A 19,095-nucleotide genomic window follows, 5' to 3' on the forward strand; every position below is an offset into this window, starting at 1 on the left:
AACACATTTTAAAATTAGTTTACGGGCCATTGAGACTTGGACAAAGAATGTAGGTGTGAGTAATATCATCACGTCTGGATTAGAGTCTCCTAAAACACTGCTGGTAGAAATTAATTTTTATTTGATGTTGAATTCTTGATGAAGTTTTAACTTGTCAAGAGATGTAAGCTTATAAATGTGTGTATATGGTGAAGTTTTATTCAATTAAGCCTCATAATACTCTAGGTATTTTATTATTCTGAAAAGGAGATCTCTTGAACATGTTGTTTCCTGTACCCACAGGCTAATCCTCAAACTGTACATTCATAATTGAACTAGCTAAAAATGTATTATTTTCCTGCACAACACAGCTTTTTCTGTTGACATTTTTTGGAGTATAAAATGGAATTAAGAGCTTTTTATATCCTTTTTCTTGATTTAAGGATCTAAAGAAATCTGACATTAAATAAGATTATTAATGGAAATAAAACTAGAAGTGCACTATTGATGCATACGTAATTTTAAAGAGCCAATGTAATGATCCACCCAACATTATGCATTCATGTACGTATTTTACATTTTAAGACGAATTTAGAGGCTTTTATTCATTTCCCTTGAAATAAAAGTATATCACTTCAGTTAAATAATAAAGCAATAGGTAATCATTTTATGCTACCCATTTGTTTAACCATGAGATTTAACAACAGGTTTCAGGAGAGTGAACCACGAACCTTAACTAAATATGGGAGGCTATCTGGAACAAACATTTCAAAAAGAGTAATTACATTATAATTCATATGGGAATGGATATTATATCATGCTGGGGATCACTTCCCCCCTACCTAGTGTTGTAAAACCAATCCCTGTTGATGAAGTTCTAAGGAGGTATTAGTACTACTTATATTTATTGAAAGACTGCCATATTTCACACACTGTGCTAATACTTTAAAATAGTTTTGTTTGTCTTATTTAACTTTACAGCAGCCCTGAAAGTGAGCTATGTCACAGATGAAGAAAGATGTGTTTAAAGAGGTAAAAATAAGTAACTTACTGAAAAGAGAATACTTGATATGAGGCAAATCTAAAATTTGAGTCTGAGCTTGGTTCCAAATTTGTAGAAGGAAAATAATAACTTTAATATATAGTCATTAACTTTTCAGACAATCAACTTTAAATATAAACATCAGTTATTTATATTTATAGTATCTCTTAAAGGAAAGCTCCTTTTTACACCAATGGGAGTTATGGTGACTGAAAGTAAATCATAGTTTTAATAATAGCATAATAGCAAGGCAGCATGAAAGTGGCTAGAATGCTATTAGAATACACCGTCTGGAGCCTGCCAGGCTAAATTAAAATTCCCAGCTGCACTGTTTACTAGCTGTATGATGTTGGGTATATAACTAGTGTCTAGGTATTTCAGTTTCATTATCTATTAAATGAACATGTCAAGAATATTCAATCCTGATATGGAGAATAGAGTTCACTCATGTCAAGTTAAGGGTCTACAGATAGTAAGTGGGGTGTGCATGTGAGCTACTGCTATATCCACAGAATATTTGTGGTTTATGATCATAACATTTTAGAGATGCATGAGAGTCTCAGATTAGGAGAAAAGGTTAAGGCAATTTGGAGTTGGATAATGACTATATGTACAGTTAGCTAATTAGTGGGTAAGAAGTGAACAATGACTCATAGAAGTAGTAGTGTGGATTTTGCTATTCATATTTAATCTAGCATAAATTAATTTATTCAACAAGTATTTACAGAATGTATTTTGCATGCCAGACACCATGTTAAATAAAAGAAACTTTAGACTGAGGGAAAGAGGCACTCATCCTAAAAAAGAAGAAAATCCTGCCATATGCAGCAACATGAATGACCCTGGAGGACATAATGCTGAGTGAAATAAACCAGTCACAGTAGGACAAATCTGCATGATTCCATTTACATAAGGGATCTGGAATAGTCAAACTATAGATAAAAAAAAAAAGAATGGGGAGCTGCTGTCAAAGATAATAAACTTTCAGTTATATAAGATGAATAAATTTCAGACATCTGTGGCATGGCATTTTTGTACATTGCAGTACTGTATTGTGAACCTAAGTTTCTTAAGAGGGTGGATCTCATGTTAACTGTTCTTATCCTAATTTAAAAATAGAAAAGAATTTAAGAACAGGCACTATCCCTGTCCTTTTAAGGCCTACAATCCAGACTTGTGTCAATAACAAAATTAAGCTCAAGTCAAAAAAACCCTTCTTAGTGCAGCTATGAAATTGAGACTCACTGGAGTCCGCAGCATGTGTTTGACATAAAGGGTCAATGTCTGTTGAAGTTACTTATTACTGTGGTATAATGTAAATAAAAACCATCTTCCAAATAAGCCTGAATCTCAGTGAATGTACCACAGATTTACCTGAATTATAAATCACCCATTAGATTTTAGGAGCGTAAGAAAGAGTAAAATGTATGTGTCAAGTGTGGAGTTAATCAATTAGCAACTGACAATGAGATAATAAATATTGTAAAGGGAATGATCAAATGCCTAGAGTGTTATTTTACTTTCATCCTTAAAATGGTATCTAGTTTGCCTTAACTTTTCTTGTGGAGTAAAATTGGATATATGCATGATCATTTGAACATTTATATAGAAGAAAACCAAGCTGTTTTAAGTGAATATTTTGAAGTATTCAACAATTAGAAAGTGAGAAAAAAAAAACCAGAAGAAAACTAACCCTAACCCTAACTGATAGACATGACATGACAAGGGGAGGGTGGAACCATCAAAATAGACCTGAAAAGACAAAGAGAAATAGGAAATACAATCAAACAGGAAGACAAATTGCCTCTTCCAGCTCCATGGCAGCCTTGAAAACAAGCAACCTCTCAGTTATTACAGCTCTTAAAACCAACAGCCTTACAAACTGCAAGTGGGGAGACTAGGTTTGGAGCATCTCAAAAATCCTCATCCGCTGAGAATACTCATTCTATGACCTGTCTGGAAAGGTCAATTTTGTAGCTCCCTGGAAAAGCTCAATTCATGAAACACTGGGGAGAAACCTTAAAATTTATAACCTCTCATCTCAAATTAGGACTGCTCTAGGTAGTCACGCATCTAACTAAGATGTGTCTTAAACTCCACCCTATTCCTTTTCCTCTCCCTAGGATGCAAAAGATCATGGCCTGGGTAAGCATTTCTTTCACATCACATGCCAGGCGTGTAAATTCAGAGCACAAGAATGCCTGTAACCACCAGGGACACCAGCTGGGATATGTGATTAGTGATGTTTGCTAGTTTTTCCAGTCACTGGGGGCAGTAGTACTGTCTGTTCTTTCAGGTATTAGGAAGTCCTGAGGCTGGGCCTACAAAGTCACATCCTCACCCTGAAGTGTTACGGAAAACTGGAAAACCTGGACTGGATCACTGACAGAAGAATCAAGCGGCACTCGGAGGTCTTGGAAGGTGGAGGTTTATTTTACTCCGGTGGGCTCAGAGGAGAGTGATCTCCAAAGGTCTGAGCCCGGAGTAAAGCAGGGTCATGCCTTTTACACATTTACTACAAAGCTAAGGTGGGGTGGGGGTCAGCACCCAGAAACTGTTGCAGTAGGAGCTTTTAGGTCACTATAGGTGTATTCAGGATGCTAGTTATATTTTAATCCATTTCTGTAAGGTTGCCCGGACACCGTATTACAAACTAATGGGGGGTGGTGGTGCGGTGGATACATTGTTACATTGTTTCAATCTCAAGCACCCAAGCACCTTGTGATTCCTTTATATTCTGGAACCCTTAACAGAAACTTTGCTTCCTTGGCTCTCTTAGCCTCTTAGCTTTCCTGGCTTCCTACCAAACCCGGAGTGGGGCAGGGATTTGAGAACTTGCTGTATATTTCCTTATCAGAAGCTCTCCTGTACTCACAGTTTCCAGATTCTGGCTCCAGACTTATGGCTCCAATAAGCCATGTCATTTGCATCTAAAATGTTAATTTCAGACGAGTTTTCTTAAAATGTAACTAGAGCCATTTTGTTACATTTTACACAGGTTTTATGACAGTCACTAGGTATCAGCCATGGGCAACGCATTATAGCTTTCACCTGTCTGTGGGCATCTACGTGTTTTAATTTGCCCAAAGAGAACAAAGACAACAATCTGACCAGGACCTTTAAATCGTTACCAGATCTGAACCAATACTGATTCCTAAAACCCTCACTGGACAGACACATGTAATATTGTGATTAACTTGGACCAGCGACTCTCAGTTAAGGCTGCATAGTAAAATGACCCGAAAAGCAAAAAGCACTAATCAGAGGCTATGGAAGTGAGACTATAGCATCAGTAGTTTAAAGAAACCTTCCTGCTCCTCTTAATGTGCCTCCAGCTTTGAGAATGATTGGCTTAGACTATTCATAGCACCTAACTAAAGCTGAGATCAATCTTACAAACCACTGGGCTAATATTTTGGAAAGAAAGTTACAGATAATTATCAGTAATCACAATGTCCAATAGGGTAATATTGCTTAAAAAAAATCCTTGATTTAATAGTATGCATTTGCCCAGAGAAATATTTGAATATAAAATTCAAATAAAATGCTTTTCATTTCTTTCTCATTAAAAATTCCTACTACATTTTGTTCAATTCAACTGCATTGTTCTCAGATTTTCATGTTTTTATCTTATGTTCTCTGAGTAGCCTTAATATAGTATTAATGTTCTAGGACATGACTTTTGGCCAAATAAACATTTATGAGATAATCTAGGAAAGGCGCCACCATTTTCCCTTTCTGGAATGGTATCTTCTCATAAGTATTTGGAAAAGCTTGTGTTTTTAATCTGGGAACTGCTTATATATGTAAAATTATGTGCACAGCATTGAACACTGGAATAATGCCTATTTCTGTTGTAATCAAACATGATTTTTATCCTATATTTTTATAGAAAATAACCCAGTTCAAACTTGACAAAAATTCCATTACCGAAATACCTAAACAATATAAAGTGTGAAGCAGACATCTGGTAGAATAGTACTGTGCAAATTCTGTGTTAAATGAAATGAATAATTACAAACTTTTCATTTTACTGTCCTCATTTAATTTAGGTAATTTAAACAATTAGAGTAATTTATGTAGAAATTTTTGCAATTTTAATAGAGGCAGAAGTTATTAAATACATATTTAAGAGCATAGTTTATAATAAAAAATACTTTTGGTTGTAGCTCAATATCAAATTGGGAAAAAAACCATAGCATATTGAAAAGAAATAACTTTGGCTATCTAAATCTTAATGACAATCTTAAAGAGTTATGAAATTAACATTTTTTTGTTATCTGTCGGCAATATTTTCTGGCTATAAAACACAAGCAGTTTCATAGTTGGCAATATAAAAGAAAGATTCCACTTTTTTGAAGAAGTCTTATTTTAAAGAAGAGATTTATTTCTTAGAATTATTAAAACAAATTGAAAAATATAAATAATTATATTTATTATCCTTCTGTCCTTTCTTCATCAAGTTAACCACTTTTGGAAATGAAATGTCTATTTGATTTTGTACCCACAAGTTTCACCTGATAATTATTTAAGACATATGAAACATGACCAGCAATGCAGTTTTTAAATAAAGTTCTGAAACCATTATTTACAAGATGCGTATCATATAGCACAGCGGTAGTCAGAAAGGCTTTAATATTTATCAATTGTATTATACAGTTTCCAAGACATTTACATATTTCATGTAAAGACAACTCATTTATCTTCTGATTCTTATCTAAATTTTCATATTTTATATGGACTTAGGGCAGTTAATAATGTATGTTTTCAACATATCTCAAGGATTTAAAACCATCTTTTAAAAGTACACAAAAGTATTCTTTTAAAAATATATACATTTCTATTTCTAGAATTGCCCTATTATCTGAATTCTAAAAGGGACAGAGAGAAATTATTTGCATAAATCATTTCATTTCCATCAAACAAATATGAAGGTATGGCACTTTGACCAGAACGTACCTACAGGACAGGGACTCTATTACTATTTTTTATTCTCAATATCTATTATGCTTTATAGTTGTCCACAAAATGCTTAAAGTAGGAATAAAGGAAGGGAGAGATGAGAGGGATGGAGAAGAGAGGAAGGGAGGGAAGGAAGAAGAGAGTTACCCCTCCAAATGCATCTCTGCTTCCCCAGGCCTGAGCTGTCTGTCACTCTCATCTCTCTCGTACTGTTGGTGTCCCGTCCATTGTTTGAGATTAGGCTCCAATTTTCTGTGATTCCTCTGATGATTCTCAAGTGAGCATAACTACTTCTTGCACATCTTGTCTAAACTTACCTCTGTGTAGACTTCATTCCCAGGCAGCTTCTCTCAGCTAAAACACTCCACGTTTACATCTATGAAGCTTACATTCCTAGAGAGAGAGAGAGAGAGGTACTTACACCAAATGCTAAAAGGACACCAATTGGCTAGAGGAATGAAATCTTTCTGTTGTTGGCCTGGATCATGTGCTCACTTCCGTAGTGGAGGAGGTAGGGCTTCTTAATGGCCAACTTCACCAGAATCCCATGATGTAAAAAATGGACATTTCTCTCAAAGGAATTTATGCTGGCCAGCGAAAAAATAATCAGACACTCAGTATATATTGCACTTCTTAAAAATTTGATGTATGGCATATAGAAGGCAATGACTAAATATAAGTTTTATAGATAAATTAAGGAATTCATTTCTATTTCTATAAAGGATTGTTTTATAATATCAAGCATACACTAAGCTGAGGAGGCATGTCTTAGATGAAAGTAAACCATACTTCAGTAAGAATGAACACATCAATTCATTTAGAAATCTTAATTTTGTTTCATACAAGGGCTTTATAATAGGAAATAGTGATTAAATTAATTCTACCCAACCATTCCTAAAATTTGTTTAAACTTTTTTAGCTTGTACAAATTTGTCTGGAAGCATATTTGTATTTTGAAATTCATTTGTTGAGTTGGGCTATAGCTTAATTAAAACTGAAAGATATTATAAAATAAAAAAGCATTAGCACAATCTGACACAGTATGTCAACAATATGGCTCCAGTTTATGTCTCACTTCAAATGTAATGTGATAGAATATGGATGATAGAAATATGGAAAATCACTGTATGGATAAAACTATTTCATTTGGTTTTATATATGATCAGTGTGCATTTTTTTATTATGCAAAGTATTTTATAAACACTAACATCTAGAGCAATAGGCTTTTAATTCAAGTTATTAGAGTGGTGGCCTAATTTTCAAAATGAAAATTATAACTATATTTGTACAATTTTTTGAGGTAGTATAAGGAAGGATATTACACTTCCACTGTGTTTCTAATTCTTCTGATTATGCCCAGAATCTGTTTATAGACACAACACACTGGCTGCTAAAAAAGCACAAACCTGGATTAGGCTGCCAACAATTGGTCATTTAAATATGCTTGGAGAGCTTGGCTACAGATAATTGTGGCAAAAAGCACTAGGTAGTATTATTAATAAATCCATCCTTTTTGGGGGATCTGGACTTGGCAAGAAATTTGTAGCAGTATTTTCCCCCTATGCCCTGCCTCTAGGTAGTGATCAATCACTTAATTTGCTTTCACTAAACATCATTTACAGGGGTTTATATCTAATGGACAACACATACTCCTACCAGAATGGCATCTATGTATTTGCAACAATGTATGCACAGAACTATGCTGGATATATGAAAACATATGTGCATTTTCCAATACTGACTTTAAGGTTGATAAAAAGTCAGATTTTATAATGCAACTTTTTCATTATTGTATTGCTCAGATATATAACATCTTATGTTGTTAGCTTCTCCTTTTAATACTATTTACAAATATCTGTCATACTCAGTGTCCCATTAAACCAGGGTAATAATTAAAACAGGCAGTAATACTGTTGGGAATGTGATCATAAAATGATTCCAGCAGCTGGATTTAGAACACAAGGACACAGAATATGTGGAACTTAATTTTGGAATTGGGTAGTGGTTGAGGTGAAAATTACAGGGCAAATGCATGAGATTTTAGAGATCATGATAGCAGCATAGCAAAGGAAACAAAATCACAGAATTCATATGCTGTTTAGTACTACTACACTGATTAATGTACCTGTGTGCTGAATTTCAGTAAATCTGGCCCTTCAGCTTCAGAGGGTAGAAATTTTCGTTCTATTTATTCTGTGGAATTTTTGCTTACATTTGGCTGCCTTGGGAAATTAGTATATTGTACTCTAATTTTATTTTTATCTCTACCTCTCCTGTTAGTCAATGACTTTTTCCTATTGTAAGGACCATGTCTTATATTTGCAGTGTTTTGCAATATACTGTCGTGGGATTCAATAGCTGTTGAACAGATGCACGAATGAACCAATGAATCAACGAAAGTTCTAGTCAGCTGCCAGGATGTAGCAGTTGAACCCAACACCTCTCTCTATTCTTCTGAAAAGCATCCACATAATTTGACCAAGTAGTGATTCTTTACTCCACGTCAAGACTCTCTGTTGCTCTTTTATCTGTTCTCTACCCCCATCTTGTATTTGTAAGTAGGCAAAGAATGTTTTTAAATGTATAAATATTTGTATGAAAACAAATGAGATTAGACATAAAATTATTTACATGCATTCTGATATGCTTTTTCTGGTAGAAAAGAAAAAAAGCAAAGCTTTAGTTAACATAGGGATGAGTTTCACACAATGAAGTTTATACTCTTAAGCATATATCCATGATGTATGTCCACACTGGGGGAAAAAGTGCCAGCACCAATAAAAGGAGAATAGGAACAAAACATTATTCAAAAGCCTGTTTTCACCAACGGGAAAGCTATTCAGTTGGTCCTTTCTATAAACTTACATAAGGTATCTCCCTGCTGAAAATGGCCTAAAACTCAGACTTTGCTCTGCCTGTTGGCAGATCAGACTAATAAGTTCTCTAATGTCTCATCACAAGAGATGTTCCCTTTTGAATAGTCAATAGCAAAATAATTAGACTTTACCTTTGAACTTATATAGTTGATCAATAATAGTGAAGAGATGCTTGTTAATAATTTTTCTATTATTTCTTGTTCCTTCTATATGCATTGAGAGTATTTCAGTCTTTCTAGCAAGAACTCTGGTTGGAAATGAAAGAAAAATTAAAATTAAAAAAAAAAAACCAAACACAATATAGGTAGCTCCAATTTAATAGAAATTGACCTTCTTAAAAGGGAAAAAAAAACCCTAGTATTTGCTATTTGTTCATATAGTCACTTGTTTATTGACCCCACACAATTCTTATTAAGTGCCCACTGTGAATCCTGTATTGCTCTGTGTGCTTGAGATATATTAGCAGGCAATACAAAGAATTAGTTTCATGAGTTTTAAAACAAAAATCTCTAAACATAACAAATAACCAAATAATTATAGTTTAGTAGACCACAACAGGTGCTATAAGAAAACACTAATTAGTATAGGGTAGGTAGTACTGAGAGGGCCGTGGCTGAAGAGTGAGCCCTGAGATGCAATTTAAAAGAGGATGGCCAAAGACACAAGAAAAGAGTTGGAGATGCGGACATGTGACCTGCAGATATTTGGAGTGAGAGTGTTCCAGCAGAGGGAACAGCTGCTGCAAAGTTTCTACTAAGGGTGGAGAACCGGAAGGAAGCCAACAGAGCAGGAGCTGAGGGAGCAAAGGGGACGAGCACGGGAGAACTGCACATACACTTGGGCGGGTTATGCAGGACTGGAGGGCAGAGCGTGGAGGACCTGGAAGGTCATTTTATGGGACATGATTGTACCTGGAATGAAATGGAAAGCAACTGCAGCTTTTTAAGCATGGAAGTGACAAAATATGACTTCTATTTTCAAAGTATTGTTCTGGCAGCTCCTAGAAATGAAGTGTAGAGGGACAAGGCAGAATTAGGTCGACCAGTTAGGCTAAGGCTGTCGGAGTAACATAGGTGGGATACAGATGGTGGTTCACGTGAGTGGTGGAAGGAGAGGAAACAGAGGTAGTCAGTTTCTGTATGTATTTTGAAGATTTATCAATATTTTGATTTGGTTCAATTTGTTTAATTTGTTCTTAAAGGAACTCAGGTAGAGATGACAGTCTTAAAATGGTCTTCTAATGCTAAAACACTCTCTCAAAACATTGCATGTATTGTTTCTTTCAAGTATATTTGTTGTATCTCACATGTGGATGGTGATTTGCTTGAGGTTAAGGAGCAAATTTTATGCATCTCCCTGTTTTTTCTGTACAAACTACTCAATAAATATTCTTGGATTAAGTTTCTTAAATGAAGATTTGAGAAAGCATTCTGAAAATTTCCAATTTTGTTTAGTTATCTCGTTTATTAAGTCTTCTGTGACTAAAAACTATGTGATATCTAAGGATATGTTTTAGGACAATAGTCATAATTATTTTAATAAAATAGTTTAATTACAAAAGTAAATTCACTTAACGCTTTCATCAATTATAATGCTATAACATTATGATGAGAGGATATTCTTTGTATTATTCTTGATGCAAATAGAAATCAAGAGATACTACCAGTGAAAGAGAAACATGAGAAAAGAAAGAGTGAAATATTAGTGAGAAAAAGAAGGAAAGAGTAAAATATTAGTTTAAGTCTAGATTTGCCCCATGGAAGAGATGTGAATTTAAGTTAATGAGATATTCTTGGGAACAATTAACACAGTATGACTGGATATTGTTCTTTTCATAAAGTCATGAAAATTAATGCAATAAATTACCTTTAGTTTTTACAGTTCTTAGAGTTATGTTAATCTTTAGAACTACATGAACAGAAATGTCCAATAACCTCTATAATTTAACCTACATAGTAAGACAAACCAAATAATATACCTCCCAAATCTGACAAAAAATGGAAAATATGTACTCTGCTCTTACGTTCTATAGAGGGCAATATGCATTTCAACCTTGATCAGGGGGAAGGCACTTTGTCCTAAAGTTAAAAATATTCAACACAAATTATGATTTGAATTTATAAGGGTAGAATTCATTTAATTAGGTTACCCTAATTTTTTTGTGTTATTTTAATCTGAAGTTCATAATTTTAGTGAGAGTAACTAATGCAGGAAATTGAAGGAGATAAGGAATTATGCAGAAAATACATGGACATAAAATGTCTAATCAATAGAGAAGCACAGAACCTCACTTGCATTATTGGAATAACAATACTTTGCCTATATAAATGAAGCAAACATGTGCCTTTAAGTTAATATTTGAATTTCCATGTGATTGAAACCAATGTTTTTCTGGTTAAAAAAACAAGCACAATATTAGTAACTATAAATGACAGTGTGGAGGTATTTAGGACATAGGACAAAATGATTAGTGATACATTTTTGTAGAACTTCATGTAACACAAGTTCAGTTTAAAAATACCTTTGAAGCATCTGCTCTTTCAAAATCTGAGTTTATTGGATAATTTTACAATTTTTTGTTCTAAAACAAATGCCTTTAGCAGTCTCCATAGAATGGATAGCAATATTATACAAACCACAGAATTATTTTAGCAGCATCTTTGAGGGTTTATTTATTTATGGCCTTTCAAAATTTGGAAGCAAAGAGAAAAAAAATCAGAGAAGTTTTAAAAGGTATTTTAATCTTTGGCTATTTTACTATCTAGTGGGAATAATTCAAGTGAAACTACATGGAGGTGTTTCAAAATTCTTAACTTTCTAGAATTAAAGAATATAAAGACAAAATCTGAAACCACTGATTCCACTCTATTATGAAAAGGGTTAAATGCTCATCAACATCTGGTAGCATTTAATTTTATTCAGCTTCTATGATGCTGTGCCCTTATCTATATTAATTTCATCTGAGAATATGTCAATTTGGTTGCAGGATGTCTACTTTTGTCAGGTAACCTTTCCTTATAACTTCCTATCTTCACTGAGAATGAAAATCATCCACCAGAGAAATCCTCAGATATTTGGGTTTGTATTTCTTCTCTAATTGTATGGAACATCTTTCATGTCTGCAGATATTTTTACATTGAAAACAGCCTGCATTTCTGCTTGCCAACATGAAACTTGTTTCACAAATTTTTCAGCAGCTGGTATGATAAGGAGCCAGTTTTTATGCAAATTAGTGATTTTTCTAATCAATTTTTAACTACAAAAATAATTTTTTAATTTTTGAGTAATTTTTTAAAGAAAATGGTAAAATGCCTTATCAAATCTATTTATTTAGCTCACTTCCCATTAAGTCCCTGATTTTAAGGACTATTTCTGTGAAGCAGAAAAGAGTTTTCTGCTGGAACTGTAATTTTTAAAGGTGTGATATATTGAAAGGTACATTGTACTTTTCCTTTTAACTAATAGTATTATACAGTAACACATTTTTACTAAATAAATATATTGAGGTTGACATACTTTTGCACTATCACTTTAAATGCAGTATATTTACATCAATCATTTTTTAGGAAGACAAAGTACCACAAAATAAAAATGCTACTTTTGATGCTATAGCTAATTATTCCTATTGGTTGCCCCAGCCAACCTTTTTCAAACCACAAACCAACTAACTATTAAGTGTATCCAATTATTTACAGAGCTCAAGTTACTTTATTATTATTCTGTGAAATGACCATTCTTTTCAGAGTAAAGGGTATTGCTTATTATTCTATGACTATATTTATGTATTTATGGACTTACCTACCCAATTTTGCCATGTAGTATTGTAATGTCCTCAGGATGAAAAGAAAAATGTACTCAACCTTTACCACAAAACAGGGAATAAAGTTTATTGTTATATGTACATGTTATCTGAACAGTATACAGCTTTCTGTAAATTGCACCTTTGAATTCAGTTATTTCTAAAGTAATTAGAGATAACTTTTGATATTAAAATTCAAAGATAATGTAAGATTCATTGATAACTCAATATAATAGACATTTCAAATGTGCATTGAGCATATTATAGAAACAACAATATTCTAAGTTAAAATGCATAGGGACATTTTATTCTCATCAATTTTGTTCAATGAAATGAATCTTTACTATTCAAAGACAAGGGTTTTTTTTTAAAGCATAGATTTGACTGATATTTTAGGTAGGTATTATGTTTTAAATCTGCATTTTGACTTTATAGACTTGGATATGAAACAACATATATCTTGCTGCAGAGCATGTTAGACTTGAAAACCAAAACAAATAATTATTTTACTATTGACACTACCATTTGTTTTTCCTTTTGTTCCCAGATTCACAGTCCACTTATTGTCTAAATGTTTGTTCTTAGCCTTTTGAAATCTAGAATTTAGAAGACTGCTTTGCGCAAGCTAGATTCTCAATTCATATTCACTGATTAAGTCAATGAGAATGCAAATGGTTTCTTGTCATTGTACTAATAATCCAATCTTTATTTTTCATTGATTTGTATTTTTTATGTTGTTTTGGTGTATAGAAATGTACATATTTATTTTTTTCAGCTTTGTTCAGACCAATATCCCTGATGAACATAGGTGCAAAAATCTTCAACAAAATACCAACAAACTGAATACAGCAGCACAGTAAAAAGATCATATCCCATAATCAACTGTGATTTATCCCTGTGACAAAGGATGTTTCAAAATCCATCAATGTAGATGATACACTACATTAACAGAATGAAGGATTAAAATAATATGATCATCTCAATAGATGCAGAAAAGGATCTGACAAAATTGTATACCCATTCATGATAAAATCTCTCACAAATTATTTACAGAAGGAATGTACCACAACATAATAAAGATCATCTATGACAAACTAATAGTTAACATCATTTTCAATGGTAAAAAGCTGAAAGCTTTTCCTCTAAGCTCGGGAATGAAACAAAGATACCCTCTCTTACCACTCCTATTCAATATAGTACTGGAAGTTCAGATGAGAGCCAATAAGCAAGAAAAAGAAATAAAAGGCATCCAAATAGGAAAGGAAGAAGTTATCTATCAAAAAAAATCAAAACTAATCAACTACTTCAGTAAAGTTGCAGGATACAAAATCACTATGCAAAAACCAGTTGCATTTATATACAGTAACAAATTATCCATAAAAGAAATTAAGGAAAAATCCCATTTGCAATAGCATCAAAAAGAATAAAATGCTTAGGAATGAATTAAACCAAGGAGGTGAAAGTTCTTGTGCACTGAAAACTATAAGACATTGAAAGAAATGGAGGAGCCATAAATAAATGAAAAGATACTTTGTGTTCATGTACTGCAATTGGAATTAATATTGTCAAAATACCTATACTATACAATGCATTCTTTAAAATAAATAATTTCTACCTTCTTTTTTGGCATTTAGGAAATTGATGCAGAATCCTAGTTTAAAAACCAACTACCTCCTTGCAAATATTTCCTAGAGAAAAAGACATTGGTACTCAGCAAGCCTAAAGGTCCCATCCCAGGCATGGTGATACATAGTTTCTACAGCAAGACTTAATAGAAATGGAATGACTAATAAATTGCTTTCTTCATTATTGATGACTCAGGGACTGGGTGAGGCTGCATATACAACTGGAAGGTCATTAAAACATGCCATTAGGCAAGATTGGAATTGCCAAGGCCTGAGAAGTTGAGGTACCTGGGGGATAGCTATAATCTCAAGAAGGGGAAGGATAGTTACAGAAAATATTTGATTGCTTATGTGCTTGGGTTGTATTAGATTATTGTTCATAATATTTAGTCCTTTCCACAACCTAATGGGAGAAATATACTTGCTTGTCCTATTATATGAGGTTGGCCAAGTGACTTGCTTTGGCTGATAGAATGCAGGCATTTGTGAAAGGGTGCCAGTTCTAATTCTGGCCTTGAGGCATCATGATTCTACTGGCCCTTTCTGAACTCCTGCCTTTTGCCATGAGAACATGTTTTGGAAGTTAATAGCCTAGGATGGGTGAGAGATATGTCAAACAGCCCTGAATGGAGTTCAGAGCCAATAGAGACAGGCCAGTCTAGATAAGGTTATCCCCGACCACCCCATAGAGATGTGATGAGGATGATAACTGTAGTTTTAAGCTACTGGGTTTGAGAATGATTTGCCTTAGCAGCATTATTGTGGCAATAACTTATTCAGTGTTCCACACTTTAGTCATAAATTAGCACTATCTTCTAATTGAATCTCTCCAGTCCCTCCCACTTACTTCTGTCATGCTATTATTTTGAATTGTGACTTTTATTATAGCTTTCACAATCAGAAATTAACAGAGCTGGCAGATTGGTAGAGAGAGACCATGAAATGGTGGTCCCCAGCTTTATCAAATAGAGAGAGAATCTAAATGATGAAAAAAAAAGAAATTTAATTTAACAGAAGAATCCATTTAGTTGAGCAAATAAAATGCTTAAGTATTACTCATAAGAGAAGCATGTGCAAATAACTAAGAGATTACAATATGACATACTCAGGGTAAGGGTGTGTGGAAATAATGGAGGAGAAAAGCTGCTGGTAGAGCTTTTATTAAACTATAGATTATATTCTGACTCACTCTGAATTATTATGTTTTACTCATATCTTCAAATCCCTTACAGATATAACATTAAAGTAACTTGTAGTATTAAATCTGATTGCACACTGTTGTTTCTTGAAAGATGCTATTATATTCCCCTCCACCTTTAAATTCTGCAGATTAGTTTGGCTTAAGCATAAAAAAGCACCCATAATTATGCATTATTAAATTTAAAAAGCCTGGAAATCAATTTTTAAATTCCTGAATATTGTTATTTTCAAGGGAAATATGATCTTCTTGGCTATATTTCCTACAACAAAACAGAACTATTCCAAGAAATTATTTGACAGAAATTACAAATATTGAACTGTGGCATACCAGCTTAGAATTAAAATTGCCCTATGTTTATTACAGAGCAAGTTTGTTTTTATGTAAAAACTTGGAACACTTGAACTGTGTTACACTTTGAACTTTTTATTATAAGGTACTGGTATTGTAACAGATCTTCTGTGTTCCCTAGAAGGTATGTCTTCAAAAACATAATCTGCTTCCAGTTTTCTAGCCCTAACTTGATTGTCTTTTGAATTTTCTATTGTGATTAAGGGCACTATCAATTTCCCAATTATTTAAGCTCTGGCTAGTAGGAAGCCCCCTACTCTGTTTCAGACACTAAACCTAAGTTACCACAAAATCCTTTAGAATTGTACTTTCCAGTGCTTCTTAGAAACGTTCTTTCCTTTCCTGATCTTGGGCTATCTCAGATCTTTAGCACCTCTTCTTAAACACTTCAAAGATCACAGTGGTGCTTGCATATCATTAGCATCCTGCAACTGTTTACTGTAGAGAATAAATGAATGAATGAATGATTACTCCTTACTCCCCAAACTACGATTTTCCATTTTTTTATGGCATTGAGCCATAAATCTTTAGCATTGTGATCAAGAAAATCTCCAGGATATGACAACTATTTTTGCAGACTCATTTTGTATTATGTCAAACATGTATCTCATTTCCCTTTCAGGAGTAGAATTCATTCCCACAAGTATATGCATTTGTTAATATTGTTCTCTCAATTGGAAAAAATTTTCCCTAAATTTTCTATTTAGAAAAATCCCATTTTTTTCTGTAAGACCCATTTCAACTCTATAGCTTAATACTTAAGAACACAAACTTTGAAGTCAAATTCCTTTGGAAAACTTTTCTCAGTGTCCTATTCAACTAAGCATATACCTACTGTATGGCACAGAAATTCTACTCCTCGGATTTACCCAAGAGAAATGAAAATATATGTCAACAAAAAGAAGTCACAAAAAGAATGAATGTATCTAGCAAATAGATTCACAATAGCCAAAACTGGAAATAGCCCAGGTACTCACCTAAAAGAGTACAGAAAATCATTGTGTTATTTATATTCATAGAAAAGAACACTGCTCAGTAATAATAGGGAACGAACTAACTACAACATGGATGGCTTCAAAATGTATTATTCCCAGTGAAAGAAGTCTTAACAAAAGAGCACTACTGTATGATTTCATTCATGTGAAGTTTCAGGGAAGTAGAAATTGAGCAAACTGCAGATGTTGAAGTGTAGGATGAGTGAAAAATTGCTGCTTGTTGGTGGAAGCAACTGAGGTTCTGGGGTGGCTAGTCGCGGCTGACTAACGCAGGCATAGCTCAGAAACAGGTTTTTTAAAATATAATACTACAGACAACTCTAGTTTGAAATTTGGCTGACATAAAAAAAATTCTACGAACAATGAACTCCAAAATGACAAAAGAGGAAGAAGAAAATCTAAATACACAGGGTTTTCAGCAGCTCTTAGAATTACATCTGAATGATTGCTAGGTCCAGATGGTCTTACAAGCTAATTCATTTCAATCTTTCAAAGAAGAGGTATTTCCAAAGAAATACATACACACTATTCAACAACTTAGGAAAACATAGACTCTGCCCAACTCATTCTGTAAAATCAGCATAGCCATAATGGAAACACTTCAAAATATCACAGACAAAAGGAAACTCGTTTAGAGAAACTCAGTTGTGGACAGAGATGCTGTACGTCAGATTGGCTGTTGTTGGCTTGATAGCACCACAGTGTCCCTCTAAGGTGGGCTCTACATATCCCACGATCCCCTTCTTTGTAGACTCCTGGGTTTGCCACTAAGAGGAACACACATGCAATTTGGGAGAAGTGAAGTGGAAGCCACCACTCTCTGAAGGGCAGACACAGTGGCTTCTTGGAATTCCCTATGAGCTTGGGAATTCCCACCTACGACATTGCTTGAGACTCAATTGTCGGTGAGTATTTCTGATTCTCTGGCTGTGGTGTTCCCCTATCATTCCCCTGTCCCAATCCCCTGTCCCAATCCATTCCTCAATTTTTTAAACTTTTATTTCCTATACTAAATTCTTATTCATGTAACATTTATGGCTCTGTCCTGCTGACCAAATCAAGACTGCTACAGATGTTCATGTCACAGTATAAGGGGGAGCAGATTTCCTATACTAAATTCTTATTCATGTAACATTTATGGCTCTGTCCTGCTGACCGAATCAAGACCGCTACAGATGTTCGTGTCACAGTATAAGGGGGAGCAGAGTTTTAAGGAAGGGAGGCTGGAATTGCTTATGTTTCAAGGCTTTGTTGAAACCCATGCAATGGTTAAAGAGATTCTGACAGTCTCTCTAATCTCTCCAATACCCAATATATTCAAATATGAGATAGTCTATCCAAAATTTGCCACAAAGGAACAGTTGCAAAACTGACAAGTATGAATTCAGAGTATGAACTCAAGCAGTGGGTTTACAAATTCACAATATTTGAACCTCAAATGTAGATATTTGCTCTAGACTTAAATTTCTTCTGCCCTTTACTTAGTTGCCCATGAATGATGTAGCCCCTTTTTCACTAAAACAAGCTTCCCCTTCTTTATCTTTCATTCTCTTACGAATGAGTAACTTCACCTTTATTTTTAGGATCCTCATACAAAAGACATTACCATTAACTATTTTATTAATTTAAAATGTTGCCACTGGAAGGCTTGCACAATTTTCTTTAGAAGATTGTTATAACTTTATTTACTTTTATTACTTCCTGTTAGGGAGTAGTTGGGGGCATCAAGGAATCTTTCCCAGAGGTTTTGATTCTCTAGGTGTCATTATTTTGTGTGTGCTTTCCTATGAAAGACTATGGGATTTGAGGAGGGAGGGCCACATGGCAGCATTTGAGGGACTCTGAGGGACTGCACATAGGTGTTTATTTGATAGGTATCAAACTGCCCATGTAATATATCCTTAATAGCTGTTGGCTTGGCATTAGCATGTGCTGCTAAAGAAGAAACAGAGAATCAGGAAAAATTAACTTTAGGATTGGGAGAAAGCTAGGAATAAGATGTGCTGCCTTAGCAGATTCCAGTGCCCCACACTTGGAAGGGGATTATCGTAATTCAAAGAAATTTATGGAATCATGTGTGCAGGGACAATGTACCTCTTAGTGGTTATCTTTGTAGACAGATAACCCAATAATCAGAGGATACCATGGTAACAGTATGAAATCGAGGAAAGCTTGGGTTGGGCCAGATGCATTGTCCTGCACAGCCAAGGCATGTTTAAAACCCTCTTATGGAGGGAGGGGCCGATTAATAAATTTGCCAAGCCCTCA

General features: G+C 34.2%; 1 long non-coding RNA gene across 1 annotated transcript in view; it reads right to left on the reverse strand.

The window, feature by feature from the left end:
* Positions 1 to 19,095, reverse strand: part of LOC140843979 (uncharacterized) — a 75,427-nt gene that overhangs the window by 45,153 nt on the left and 11,179 nt on the right. The window contains exons 3-4 of the long non-coding RNA XR_012121980.1: positions 8,991 to 9,106; positions 6,301 to 6,376 (exon numbers count right to left, since the gene is read on the reverse strand). This is a non-coding gene — a long non-coding RNA (uncharacterized lncRNA). The remainder of the gene's footprint in view (positions 1 to 6,300; positions 6,377 to 8,990; positions 9,107 to 19,095) is intronic.

The sequence above is a fragment of the Manis javanica genome, chromosome 10 (genome assembly GCF_040802235.1).
Source record: "Manis javanica isolate MJ-LG chromosome 10, MJ_LKY, whole genome shotgun sequence".
NCBI classification, from domain to species: Eukaryota; Metazoa; Chordata; class Mammalia; order Pholidota; family Manidae; genus Manis; species Manis javanica.